The 13,149-nt window shown below is 43.9% G+C and overlaps 1 protein-coding gene across 1 annotated transcript in view; it reads left to right on the top strand.

Annotated features, from left to right (window-relative positions):
• Positions 1–13,149, top strand: part of PALLD (palladin, cytoskeletal associated protein) — a 551,568-nt gene that overhangs the window by 111,044 nt on the left and 427,375 nt on the right. The window lies entirely within an intron of this gene.

The raw sequence follows: 13,149 nt of genomic DNA, 5'->3' as shown, positions 1-13,149 counted from the left end.
CTCAGAGTCAGACTCCTGAGACCAGGAGCAGGACGCAGAAGAGCATGAGCGGGAGCGGCGGACACGTGGACTGGCTCAGTGAGTAAGGAGCGGTGGTACGATGGCGAGACTGGATCAATGGGTAAGGAGCGGTGCTGAGGCATCGGGAGCGTGACAAGTGGTTTGTTTTGGCGTTCACACTATACACTATATTTAGACATAGAGATAACACGGTCTTTCAACAAGCACACATCTCAGGAAAGTGAGAGCCATGATTAGGAGAACTTCTTTAATGTTATCCATGCTGGGAGCTGGTGATTTTGCAAGTTTTTTTATAGCAGCTTGACAGGAGCTAAGAGGGATTGGGAGGGAGCTGAGCAACTAATTGCTTTTTTTTTCTATTTGTGCCCCATATGTATTTGTATCTTGTACATTTATCTTTTACCTGCCGGCCTGTTTTGCTGCTGATCTTTTTGTGCCAGTTGCTCTCTATTAAACATATATTTGCACTTTACTCTTTGTCCTCCAGTTTTTGTTTGATGTTTAGAGTGTGCTAAGACAGGTGCCATGTTTTGGCTATTCTGTTTTTCTCTCTATTTTTGGTCGTTTTGTATACTAATTAATTGCTGTAATCAGTGGCTTGGAGAGCATTGTCTGGTATCTTTTGAGTTATCTCTTCTGGAATCTAAGGGGTACTTTGCACACTACGACATCGCAGGTGCGATGTTGGTGGGGTCATGTCGAAAGTGACGCACTTCCTGCGTCGCTCTCGACATCGTAGTGTGTAAATCCTAGATGATATGATTAACAAGCGCAAAATCATTGTAATCGTATCATCGGTGTAGCGTCGGCGAATTCCATAATTACGCTGACGCGACGGTCCGATCTTGTTCCTCGCTCCTGCGGCAGCACACATCGCTGTGTGTGAAGTCGCAGGAGCGAGGAACATCTCCTACCTGCGTCACCGCGGCTCCCGTCGGCTATGCGGAAGGAAGAAGGTGGGCGGGATGTTTACATGCCGCTCATCTCTGCCCCTCCGCTCCTATTGGCCGCCTGCCGTGTGACGTCGCAGTGGCGCCGCATGACCCACCCCCTTAATAAGGAGGCGGTTTTCCGGCCAGAGCGATGTCGCACGGCAGGTGAGTGCATGTGAAGCAGCTGTAGCGATAATATTCACTACGGCAGCTATCACAATGATATCGCAGCTGCGACGGGGGCGGGGACTATCGCTCTCGGCATCGCAGCATCGGCTTGCGATGTCATAGTGTGCAAAGTACCTCTAACTCTTGCCCACAATAAGACAGGCACTGGTGGCTAAGATCCATGGAAACAAGCTGTATACTATGTACGATAAAAACTCTCACATTGTATAAATAACTACAGTAATTTAAGCAATTTAAAAATATGAGAATATCCCTTTAATAACTCCATGGGAAAATAGTCTTATGATGATTCAGCATACCAATTTATTTTTTACAAATTCATATGGAATTTGACAGAGTAAAATTTTGCACAGCCACATTTATGAATCAGACCTGAATACCAGCCATCTGACCATGGAGCCAATCATTGGACTGAAGTGACAGTTGTTCAAGATATCATCTTTTTTGGGCCAGAGATGGTCAGAGCAACAGCAGTGGAGTGGAGATCAGATTACAGGCGTTAGCATGCCTTCTTTGTTTCCTTCAGCAGCATCCAATACCACAGCTGACTTGAAAAAAATTACATAAAATCCTTTTAAGACTTCATATCACTTGGGGGTCTTTTGACCATTATCTTTTTCTTGCCAATCTCTTTATTTCTAAGGAATTTAACATAAGATAAGCACCTAATTCACAAGGTGCACATAGGCTTATGATGGTGGTTCACCAATTGCCATAAGGGCCCCATACATATTAGGTCCCTTTCACACATCATTTTTTTGCCATTAGTCACAATCCAATTTCTCGACGGATCGCTGGATCTGTTGCAGATTGTGGCAAAACTGATCCAACTGATCCATTTTTCGACGGATACGACTAGCTGGGGGCAAAATAATACTTGGAGCATGCTCAGTTAAAAAAAAAACAGAATCCGTCGCCGGATTCCTTCATTTGACGGAGGACGACGGATCCTGAACCCATAGGCTTCCATTCTACCAAACAACGGACGGCAACAGATCCACTGTCCATTTTTTTCGACGTACACAAAAAATGTTACTGTGGACGTCATCTCCGTCCGATGGACAAATGAAGGAATCGAATGACTGACGAAACGTGAGGCCATCTGTCGCAATCCGTCACTAATACAAGTCAATGAGAAAAAAAATGATGCCGCTGGATCCGTTTTTTTCAAAATTCGATGGATTGTGACTGATGGAAAAAAACTGATGTGTGAAAGGGGCCTAAAGGGTGCTTTACACGCTGCGACATCGCTAACGATATATCATCGGGGTCACGTCGTTAGTGACGCACATCCGGCGCCGTTAGCGACATCGCAGTGTGTGACACCAAGGAGCGACGATTAACGATCGCAAAAATGTCAAAAATCGTTGACACGTCGCTCCTTTTCATAATATCATTGGTGGTACATGCCGCTGGTTGTCTGTCATTCCTGCAGCGTCACACATCGCTATGTGTGACGCCGCAGGAACAACGAACATCTCCTTACCTGCGTCCACCGGCAATTAGGAAGGAAGGAGGTGGGCGGCATGTTCCGGCCGCTCATCTCTGCCCCTCCTCTGCTATTGGGCGGCCGCTTAGTGACGCCGCAGTGACGTCGCTATGATGCCGAACGCACCTACCCCTTGAAGGAGGGATTGTTCGGTGGTTACAACGACGTCGCTGAACAGGTATGTGTGTGTGACGCTGCCGTAGCGATAATGTTCGCTACGGCAGCGATCACCAAATGTCGCACGAATGACGGGGGCGGGTGCTATCGCGCACGACATTGCTAGCTATCGCTAGCGATGTCGTAGCGTGTAAAGCACCCTTTAGATTAACTTCAGCCAACCTTGAAGTTATCGTCGGGATCAGTCTACTTTGTAATGTGTATTGGGCCTCCCAGCTCTCCAGAGAAATTATGGATTTTCGATAGCCAAATCTTTTGTTCTGCAAGAGATATGCCTTTGTCATAGATGTCTAGCAGCGGCTTTCAAAGTTAATATAGGCATGCTCAGCCAAACATTCCCTTGAATGGGGGACTGGTGTGGGGGAGGTTTAGTTTGTATTATAGATCTTCATTGTCGTTCATATGCCTTTGAGTAGAATTAGTGCTTTTAATTAATTTCAAACAAACACACAAAAGATATACAGTTTTGCTCAAAAGTTTACATACCCCGGCAGATTTTTTGCTTTCTTGGCCTTTTTTCAGAGAATATGAATGATAAAACAAAATCCTTTTTTTCCACTCATGGTTAATGGTTGGGTGAAGCCATTTATTGTCAAACTACTGTGTTTTCTCTTTTTAAATCATAATGACAACCAAAAACATCCAAATTCATATTCTCTGAAAAAAGGCCAAGAAAGCAAAAAATCTGCCAGGGTATGGAAACTTTTGAGCACACATGTATGTCATCAAATTTGAAAATTGAATTTTAAAAGTCTAATGCCGGCGTCACACGGGAAGATCTATCGTGCAATCGCACGAGCGATTGTACTCGCCCCCGTCGTTTGTGCGTCACAGGCAATTAGTTGTCCGTGTCACACAAAGTCGTTAACCCCCTGTCACACGCACTTACCTCCCGTAAAACCTTGCTGTGGGAGGCGAACATCCACTTCCTGAAGGGGGAGGGACATTTGGCGTCACAGCGACGTCACACAGCGGCCGGCCAATAGAAGCGGAGGGGCGGAGATAAGCGGGACGTAAACATGCCGCCCATCTCTTTCCTTCCGCATTGCCGGCGGGACGCAGGTAAGCTGTGTTCGTCGTTTCCGGGGTGTCACACGGAGCGACGTGTGCTGCCTCGGGAACGATGAACAATCGGAGCACAGAAGAAGGAATGACTTTTTGAAAATGAGCGACGTGTCAATGAGCAACGATAAGGTGAGTATTTTTGCTCATTCGCTGTCGCTCGTAGCTGTCACACGCTACGATATATCAAACGATGCCAGATGTGCGTCACTTACGACATGACCCTGCCGACATATCACCTGATATATCGTACCGTGTGACGCCAGCATAACGCCTGCCTCTCTATGTTCGCCAGCGATTCAGTGCTTGCACTGCAACAATTACCTTCCCGCCCTTGTCCTTGCGAATGTGCTCGTGTTACACTGTTCCCTGCTCTCCTGAACGGCCATCCTTGTGCGGCATGGTCCTCCGCTAACCTGCAATGGCTGTACATGGTTGCATAGTCCTCTGCCTTCCTACTCAACCATCCTCATGCTATGGGGTTCTCTGCTCACCTCTATGACTGCCTATAGGTCCTCTGCTATCCCACATTGCTGCCCATGTGTAGCACAAACCCCGGTCCACCTTAGCAGTGGCCCAGGTGTGTTTCAGCCCCCGCCTCCCACCGAGGTCCCTAGGTCCCAGGCCCTGTGCATGCCGCACAGGGTTTCCTGGTCTCCAGCCTCTAAAAAGAGCAGCACGCACCTTGAAAAAATGTCTTCAGCCTATCACTGGGAGGCACCAGGTGTTTAAGGTTCCCTCCCCTGTTGGGAGGGGCCTGATCAACTCCTTAGTTTTGTAACTTAGTCCTGTCATGTTGGTCCGGCCTGTTGCTCTGGTCTGCCTGTATCAAGCTTCAGTCATGCCTGTAACCATTTCTGTGTCTGCTGAGTTCCTGAACCTGTTCAAGCCTGTGTTTCTGTACCTGACCTGTCCGTGTTCCTGGATCCATCCAATCTGTGTTCCCATCTGTGTTCCTGGAGCCGTCCCGCCTGTTTTCTTATACCTGACCTGTCCATGTTCCTGGATCCAACCAGCCTGTGTTTCTCTCCGCATTCCTGTACCTGCCCTGCCTGTTTTCCTGTACCAGTATCTGCTAGTAACTGATGATCGTGTCAGTGCCTGCCATCCTTTCAGGATCTGATGTCTTGCGTCAGCAACGAAGGTCCAGTACCTGATGACCGTGCCAGTGTCTGCCGTCCTGCCAGTATCTGTTGTCCTGTGCCAGTGCCTGATGTCCTGTGCCTGATGACCTGTGCCAGTACCTGCCTACCATGCTAGTGCTTGCCATCCTACCAGTATCTGATGTTCTGTGCCTGAAATGATGTCCTGTGCCTGATAACCTGTACCAGTACCTGCCAGTACCTGATGACCATGCCCAGTGCCTTCCATCCTATGTCCAGTATCCGCCCTACATTCCAGATCCTGCCTGTGTTGGTATACCTGTGCCCTGTCTTTTTCCTGTGTCAGCCCTATCTGACTCCTAATATCCATCCAGTCTGTGACTACTCTCTCTGCTCAGCTACCACAGTACCGGACACTGCCCTGGGAATAACACCTGACATCTACTGGCATCCAAACCTACCCTCACCATCAGTGGCTGTGGTGAATACCCGGTAGGCGCTCTCAGTTAAGCCCCTCACATATCATGATAAACCCCCCCCCGTGGTCCAGCGGGTCCACTCCTGTTCGCATGGGCGAGTGTTACAAATAGCGCACATAAGATAGTACAGAATTTTAATTGTACTATATCTGGATATGGATCCTATATTAGGTCTCATTGTATGAAGCCTGTATCTATTTACCAGACATGAACTGAGTTGAAAGCTTATTACTAGTGAAGGAAATTTCTCATTTATGAACCGGAACCATTTTAAAGCAATTCAAACTATGCTTTTAAAGTTCCACACTGATGGCAGGTTGATAGGTCCCATTAGTGGCATAGTCTGTAGAATGGGATTTCGGTGCATGCTGGCGGATAGAAAGGTAACCTTGCAGGGGTGCCTCTCTGCAATCACCACTTGCTGTGCAATTTTTAGAACTCCATAGAAATTCATTGAGAGAGCTGCGAATGATCAGCCACCTATTCCCAACGGTTCAAGATAAATGTGTCTACCACTAGAGGATAAGGACATTTCTGGCATATCCCATCGATATTTTACAAATGTCCCAGGTGGGAGAACCCCTTTAATGGTCATATTGTGTAAAAGGCTCAACTAGAAAATGTTATACACATACACAGAGGATACACGGAAGAATCTGTACTTAATCAGGTTCATAACGTACTTTAGTTCAGACAGCTCCTGCACTAGGTATGTAAACTTAGCACAGCCATGGCAATGTGTTTCTATTCAGTGCAACTAAACGTTAACAAATGTTGACTTTAGCAATGTGGGAAGGGTTGTGGTGCCGAATTTACACATTATATCAGATTTCTTTCTAATAATATGTCAGTTTTATTTTTCTCTGTATTTATATAGGTCAGATGACCCATCAAATGATTTCATTTTTCTGAAGGACCTTCCATTCATCTTGTAGAAATGACTTATACAGTCAGCGTTTACTTTTATATGATGCACGGTAGGGACTTCTTACTAGTGCTAAGGTTAACACTTTGAACACTAGTGAAGGTCACGGCCTGAACACTAAAAAGTTCTAAATCTGGAATGCATATAAACACAGCAAGGAATGTTAGAAGTCACCACTGAGCGGTCAGAGTCATTGCCCTGTCTGCTGAGATGGCTCTCATTACTCAGTTTGATGAAAATGTTCTTTCCCAATGAAGTCTAGGCCAATGTGCTCAGCCTTCTAAAGCTAATTATATATCATCCCATGTGGGCCAGACATTTTATTATCAGCAAAGTAGTAAAACGCTTTAAACATGGGAAGTGGTGATGAAAAATGGCAGAATGATAGTGCTGACCATACCATGAACTTCGGCACTGCTGTCGTTTCTATTGACCCCATGGGGCTTTTACCTTTAAACGTTCCTCTGTCTATTTGCATTATATATGAAAGGACATGAATGCAGTAATGTGTTATATTTAATGCATTTCAATATATCTTTGCCCCAAAAAAAACTGTTTTGCACCTACAAGAAGCAGCCATGGAGTCCTTGGTGGTCTTTCCCAATGTATTTTTTTAATACTTACTAATGTATCCAGTAAATGTGATCCTTTTGAACTTCACTTTGAGATGTTTCTTATAATGGCCGTGGACTGAAATAAGCAGTAAAGGAAGCAGAATGAAGCTTTCATGGCTGCTGTGTGGGTCTGTGTGTCATGAACTGGTCTTTATTTAAACTTGGTCCATAAATAAAAAGAAGGCATATGAGGTTACGCCAAGTGAGCATAATTAGAAAGAGTAACATAAGCCGCATTTCTAATATACATTACCTGGTCACATTTATTAATTTCTTATATTTTACACATTTACACAAGCCACCCAGATTTCCCGAGCACATGATAGGCAGTCTTTTTGCACTCCAGCAAACAAAGGGTAACCCAACTGAGCTATTCTCACCCTCCTCATGGCTTGTGGGTGTGTTTAGAGCAGTAGGAAACAAACTTATTACATTTTTAGTTTTAATATACAAAAAGACATACCGTATTTTTCGTTTTATAAGACACTGCAAATTTAGAGGAAAAAAATGGGATAAAAATATGGGGTCCGTTTTATAATCCAGTGGTGTCTTACCGGGGAGGGGGGGGGCGGCAGCGGTGCTGGAGTGGGGGGGGGTTACAGGAGGTAGGGGCAGTGCTGAAGTACAGCGATGCTGCGGGTGGTTCAGAGGGGGGCCCAGATGCTCACTGCGGGTGGTGGGGCTGCAGGCGCTGCTCTGGGCTGGGACTGTGTACTAGGGCTGAGGGCGCTGCTCTGTGCTTGTGCTCACTGCGGGCGGTAAGGCACAGGCAATTCTGAAGATGTCAGTGGTGTCGGCTTCAAAGCAATACAGTAGTCGGCACGTGCGCATATTGAGTTATCGGCTCAATGACCTGCCGGGATCTCATCTACACACGCGCCACTTCCGGGTGCCTTGTTCCTTACGTCCACTCCTGGGACATCAATCTGCCCGAGGAGGCGAGTGCACAGATGAGAATTTGAGCCGAGAGCTACATCAGGGCATGCGCCAACTCTGGGTGCGATCATTTGAAGCCCTCACCGCTGACATCTTCAAAATGGCCCATGCTTCACCACCCAGATCAGCACCGCACAAAGCAGTGCCACCCGCCACACAAAGCAGCGCCCGCAGAACAGCACACCGCATTGCCCCTGCCTCCTGTGACCCCTCTCCACCACCCCCCGGTAAGTTACATTTAGATTTCAAGACACACGCCTCAATTTCCTCCCAAATTTATTTAAGGAAAAGCTCGTCTTATAATCCAAAAAATACGGTACATGCAGGCAAAAACAGTGTAACATAAAAGTGATCAAATACAGATATGTCTTACAAATTGGATCCGTGAAAGCTTCTAGTGGAGGAGAACGCCACAGGACATACAGTGTCAAGCAAAAGAGTAACAATCTTTTAAACTTTTGATTTTCAGGTTCCATAACTCACCTTCCACTATGTCTTTCAGTGCAAGACTAACATCATTTTATAGAGAATCATCTTGGCTATCTCATACATAAATTTGACTTGAAACTATTTAGCATATGATTAGTTATGGAGATTCTTATCATGTAACTGCATTGTTACTGTTTTGCTCCTGGTGTTTAACTTTTTTTTTCATCCTGTGTACTACAAATTACAACCTGTTCGCACATTCCCTAATACTTCAGTGTGTTATTAGGTTGATGATTCCCAAGCAAAAGGTCACTGGTTTGAATTGAAGAGCAGTCATGAAGAAGATTTCCCAAGAAAAGAGAAACAGATCATCAATAGTGATCTCTTGGCCAAGAAAATTGCCAAACTGCATCTTTTGAGTGCCAAGACAGGTGGAAAAATGCAAAATGATGTCCATCCTTCTGTTCAAAGGCCAAGAAGAGGACATTCAGGCAAAATATTGGAGTGAACAATTCGGCTCATCACAAGGCGTATCACATCTGGAAAGACAAACCCGGCAGTGGAGGTGGCTCGTATGCTTCGTAATAGTGAGATCACAAACGTCCATGCAAGCATCGTGCGATGCACATTACACAAGTCTGTAATGGTGGCCTGAAAAAATGTGAAGAAGCCTCAACTTCAATATCATCCTAAACAGCATTGGCTCATGTTTGCAACAAGTATGAAAAGTGGACAGTAGAAGATTGGAATTGGGTGATTTAGAACAATGAGACGAAAGTCAATAGACTAGGCTCTGTTGGGTGCAAATGGGTCTAGAAGAATCAAGAAAAAAAGGGGCTAACGGATTGAGAAATTGAAGAAACTGTCAAGTTCAATGGAGAAAGCCAGATGATATGGGATTGTTTCACAGACAAAGGCATTGGATGCTTGACCAGGATCATGTTTGTCTCAATGTTGAGCTATATGTGAGTATCCTACAAGACTAGTAGTTGCTTCGTACACTCAAATACCATGGGTATGGAAAGGACAACATAGGGTTCTAGCAGGACAACCATATGACACATATGTCGATACAAGCGAAGAAATGGTTAAATGAAAATTAAGTAAAGGTGTTGAATTGGCCCCCACAGTCCCCAGACCTCAAAACAATTGAAAACGTGTGGGCAGAGTTGAAGAAAAAGCTATATACATACGGAAGGAAGTCGACCAATATGCAGCAACATTGGGAACGTCTACAGAGGCCTGAGATCAGATTTTGGTTGAGACATGCTTGTATCTGTTATGAAAGCCAAAAGTGGATTTACAAAATACTAACAAAATAACAAAAATTTAAAAAATGTAAATATAATTTTTAGGAGTAAAAAAAAATAAATTGTCCAACCTATTTAATTATTGTATTGTTGTATCATCATGTGACTATAACTTTTCAATGAGGGATGAAATTTGCAATATTTTTTTTCAATGTGTAAATGCATGTCTTTATTTATATGTGGCTATTATATATTTCATGTTGTGGATTCCGTATTATGTGAAATTGCTTGTCATTTATTTCACCTTAATTGGGATATCTCCACCTGTTCTCAATTTTCATTCCTTTTTAGTTCATTGTAATCACTTTACAGATAGATATACTGCATATATCTATCTTTGGACAACATTTGCCATTAGTAAGGGCATGTCATGCCTGAAATGCGTAGACCTGTTGTCTACTTATTTTTGTCTTAATTTTGTTCATATTTTAAAATTATGGAACGAATTGTGATATTTTAAGAATTTATTCAAGCTGATGCTGAATTTTCTTCTATTCGTTGTGGATCTATACGTTAGCAGCAGTTACCATCCATTTACCCACAACCATAAATGCTAAGAAAACTTTGCATTTATTAAGGCTTTGTCTGCATTAAAATGATATAATTCTATGCAGAGAGACGAATTTCTATATGTATAAACTTTAAGACTAAATAGGAGTTTGCATTTATCCAAGGTGACACAATGTAACTGTAAATAGAAAGAGCCAAGGAAACTTGTCATTGACATCTGACAATGTATTCTCTACAGGAAATAACTTGTAAGGATTATTAAGATGCATATGTGACAGTATATTATTGAGATGATATGGGACCAGTCCAAAGAAGGCAAATATGTTATCTCAATGATATTTAAAATTGCAAAATTCCAAGTTCTCCATTAATACAAGTAGTTTTCATCCTTTCTGTCCTTCACAATAATACATTCTTCTTAATCACTTCCTGCACAGTGCTATAAATCCAATTACAGCAATGATTAATGACAGGTCAGTCTTGGCATTTAAAGAGTATAGGCCCCTTTACACACTGAGACTTTCTAGCGATCCCACCAGCGATCCCGACCTGGCCGGGTTTGCTGGAAAGTCTCTAAACAGTCGCTGGTGAGCTGACAAACCAGCAGATCTGGCCAACGACGCAGCAGCGATACGGACCTGCAGAACGACCTTGCTGGTCGTTGGGGATGTGTCACACAGCAGCTATTTGACTCACACCTACAGTATGTTAGGGGCGTGGTGTTTGGCGCTGAAGCCACCTAGGTGTCCTTTATACATGCCCCCCTCAGCTCTAATTGGTGATCGCTAGTGCGTTCTTATTGGCGACCCCGAGCTTGGAAAGATTGGCAAAAGTCGCGCTTGTATATTCTTTGTTCCTGAGCTTCTGTTGCTTAGCGGATCTTTGTAGAGTTCTCTGTGCGGCGACTCCACACTGGTTTATCTATACAGTATCAATACAGCTTCAATCAAATGATGCTTACCGTATAGGCTTTATAGTATTGTAGACTGGAGAACTCTCTAATGATCCGCAAACCAGCACGCTCAGGAACAAGGTAGCTTTGAAACAAAGGACAGAAGCGCTGAAGTTGCCTTCTTTTCAGTGAAAGCCGCCTAGTCAGAACGCAATAGCGACCACCAATCGGCGGTAAGGGGGCGGGAAAGGGAACGCTATAGCACGCCTACGGGCTGGGTTCTAAGTCGCTAATGATGTCGTCGTAACGGTGTCAAACACACCGATACATGCTGCGCAGCGGGAAACAAAGGATCAAAAAATGTTCCTGAACGATTTGTAGCGATCAGTGACCTCACAGCGGGGGCCAGGTCGTTGATGCGTATCACACACTGCAATGTCGCTGGGGAGATCGCTATTACCGGTGACGTTACAGCGATATCGCTAGCGATGTTGCAGTGTGTAAAAGGGCCGCCCTTAACTCATTTTAATTTTTATTTTATAAATTAATAGTACACATAGAAATAAGAAACTTTGTCATTTATCTTATCATAGAATTCTGCTTTTTTCTCTGACAGGACTAATCTTTCATTTTCAAGATTCTCAATTCCCAGGTATAGTCTGCCTTCAGTCAATACCAAGTTTTGTATTACTGAGATAGGAGATGACTGATAACGTTCTACGGGAAGGGAGGAGCTCTGCCTCTAGCCCCTCCTTCCTCCTCCCCTCTACATAGAATTTGAGTATGTGGGACATTATAATGTGTGCAGAGGACTATGGGGTTATCATACTATGTAGCGAGGATATTGTGCTGTGTGTAGGGAGCTTCATACTATATATAAAGGTGCTATCTATATAAAGCTGCTATACGAGCAAAATACTCTGTATAGGAGGCATTATTCTGTTTATAGGGGCTATGGGGGCATTTTACTGTGTATATGATTATGGGGACGAGATAATGTGTATTTGGTCTATGGGTCAAAAAAGAGCTAAGGTAAAAATACGCAATAGGGTCTTATCGGGGATATGGGTCAAACAGGAACTAAAGAGCAAATACACAATAGGATTGTATCTCGTAACAATATTGAGTATAAAAGGGTGCTTGCTCACCTTTTGAGGATGTGTCAAACACAACATTGAAGGGGTTAATGTATCACCATCTGCTGCAGACCCACAAGCCCTAAGACTTGATGTTTCTGTATAGGAAAAAATGTGGTTCCTCTGGGCTGCTGGAGCAATCACATGAAGAGTCCAAGATGCCCAGGGATATATATTGTGGCTAAATTGACACATTTCGAAGTATTCATACATCTTCCTCAGGATACAACCAAATTGCAAACATAGTGCCAGACTACTAGCTCATAAAGAGATTCTGTGTTCAAATGAACACACCAAAAAGGCACATGACAAGTCAAGGTTCAACAAGCTGTTTGCATCAATCACATTGTACATGAATAGGTGTATGCTGCTAAAAATATATTAATTATAATAGAGACCCATTAAAAATCTAGGAATATTTTAATCTGCTAGACCAGTAAAAATAAACAGTGAAAAAGTCATCATAAGAATCAAATCTGTATTTAATGGAGGGTGTAATAATGGTATTGGTGATTGAGCCATACCAGACTAATGGATATAAAGACAACAAGATTAAATGAGTTTAAATGAAGATCTTATATCTGTCCTGAAATTCTTAAATGAATATAGAAGAAACACGTTGATGAACCTTATAGTGTAAAAAAGGGTAAATAGCCCTTCAGTGAACAGAGCGTATTACCGTATTTCCGGATTATAAGACTCACTTTTCCTCCCAAAAAATTGGGAGGAAAATGAGGGGTGCATCGTATAATCTGAAAGCACCTTACCGGGAGGTGGCGGAGAGGGGTAGCAGGAGGCAGGCACTGTGCTGGGGCCTGTGCGCAGGCTGTGCTTGGGCCTGTGCGGCGGCCTGTGCTGGGACCTATGCGGCTGGGGCATCCTGAAAATGTTGACGGTGCGAGGTTCACATAATGTCATAGAGAGGCGGCACATGCGCAGATGGAG

This window comes from Anomaloglossus baeobatrachus, chromosome 1 (genome assembly GCF_048569485.1).
Source record: "Anomaloglossus baeobatrachus isolate aAnoBae1 chromosome 1, aAnoBae1.hap1, whole genome shotgun sequence".
Classification (NCBI taxonomy): domain Eukaryota; kingdom Metazoa; phylum Chordata; class Amphibia; order Anura; family Aromobatidae; genus Anomaloglossus; species Anomaloglossus baeobatrachus.
This window is presented reverse-complemented; position numbering and strand designations above follow the sequence as displayed.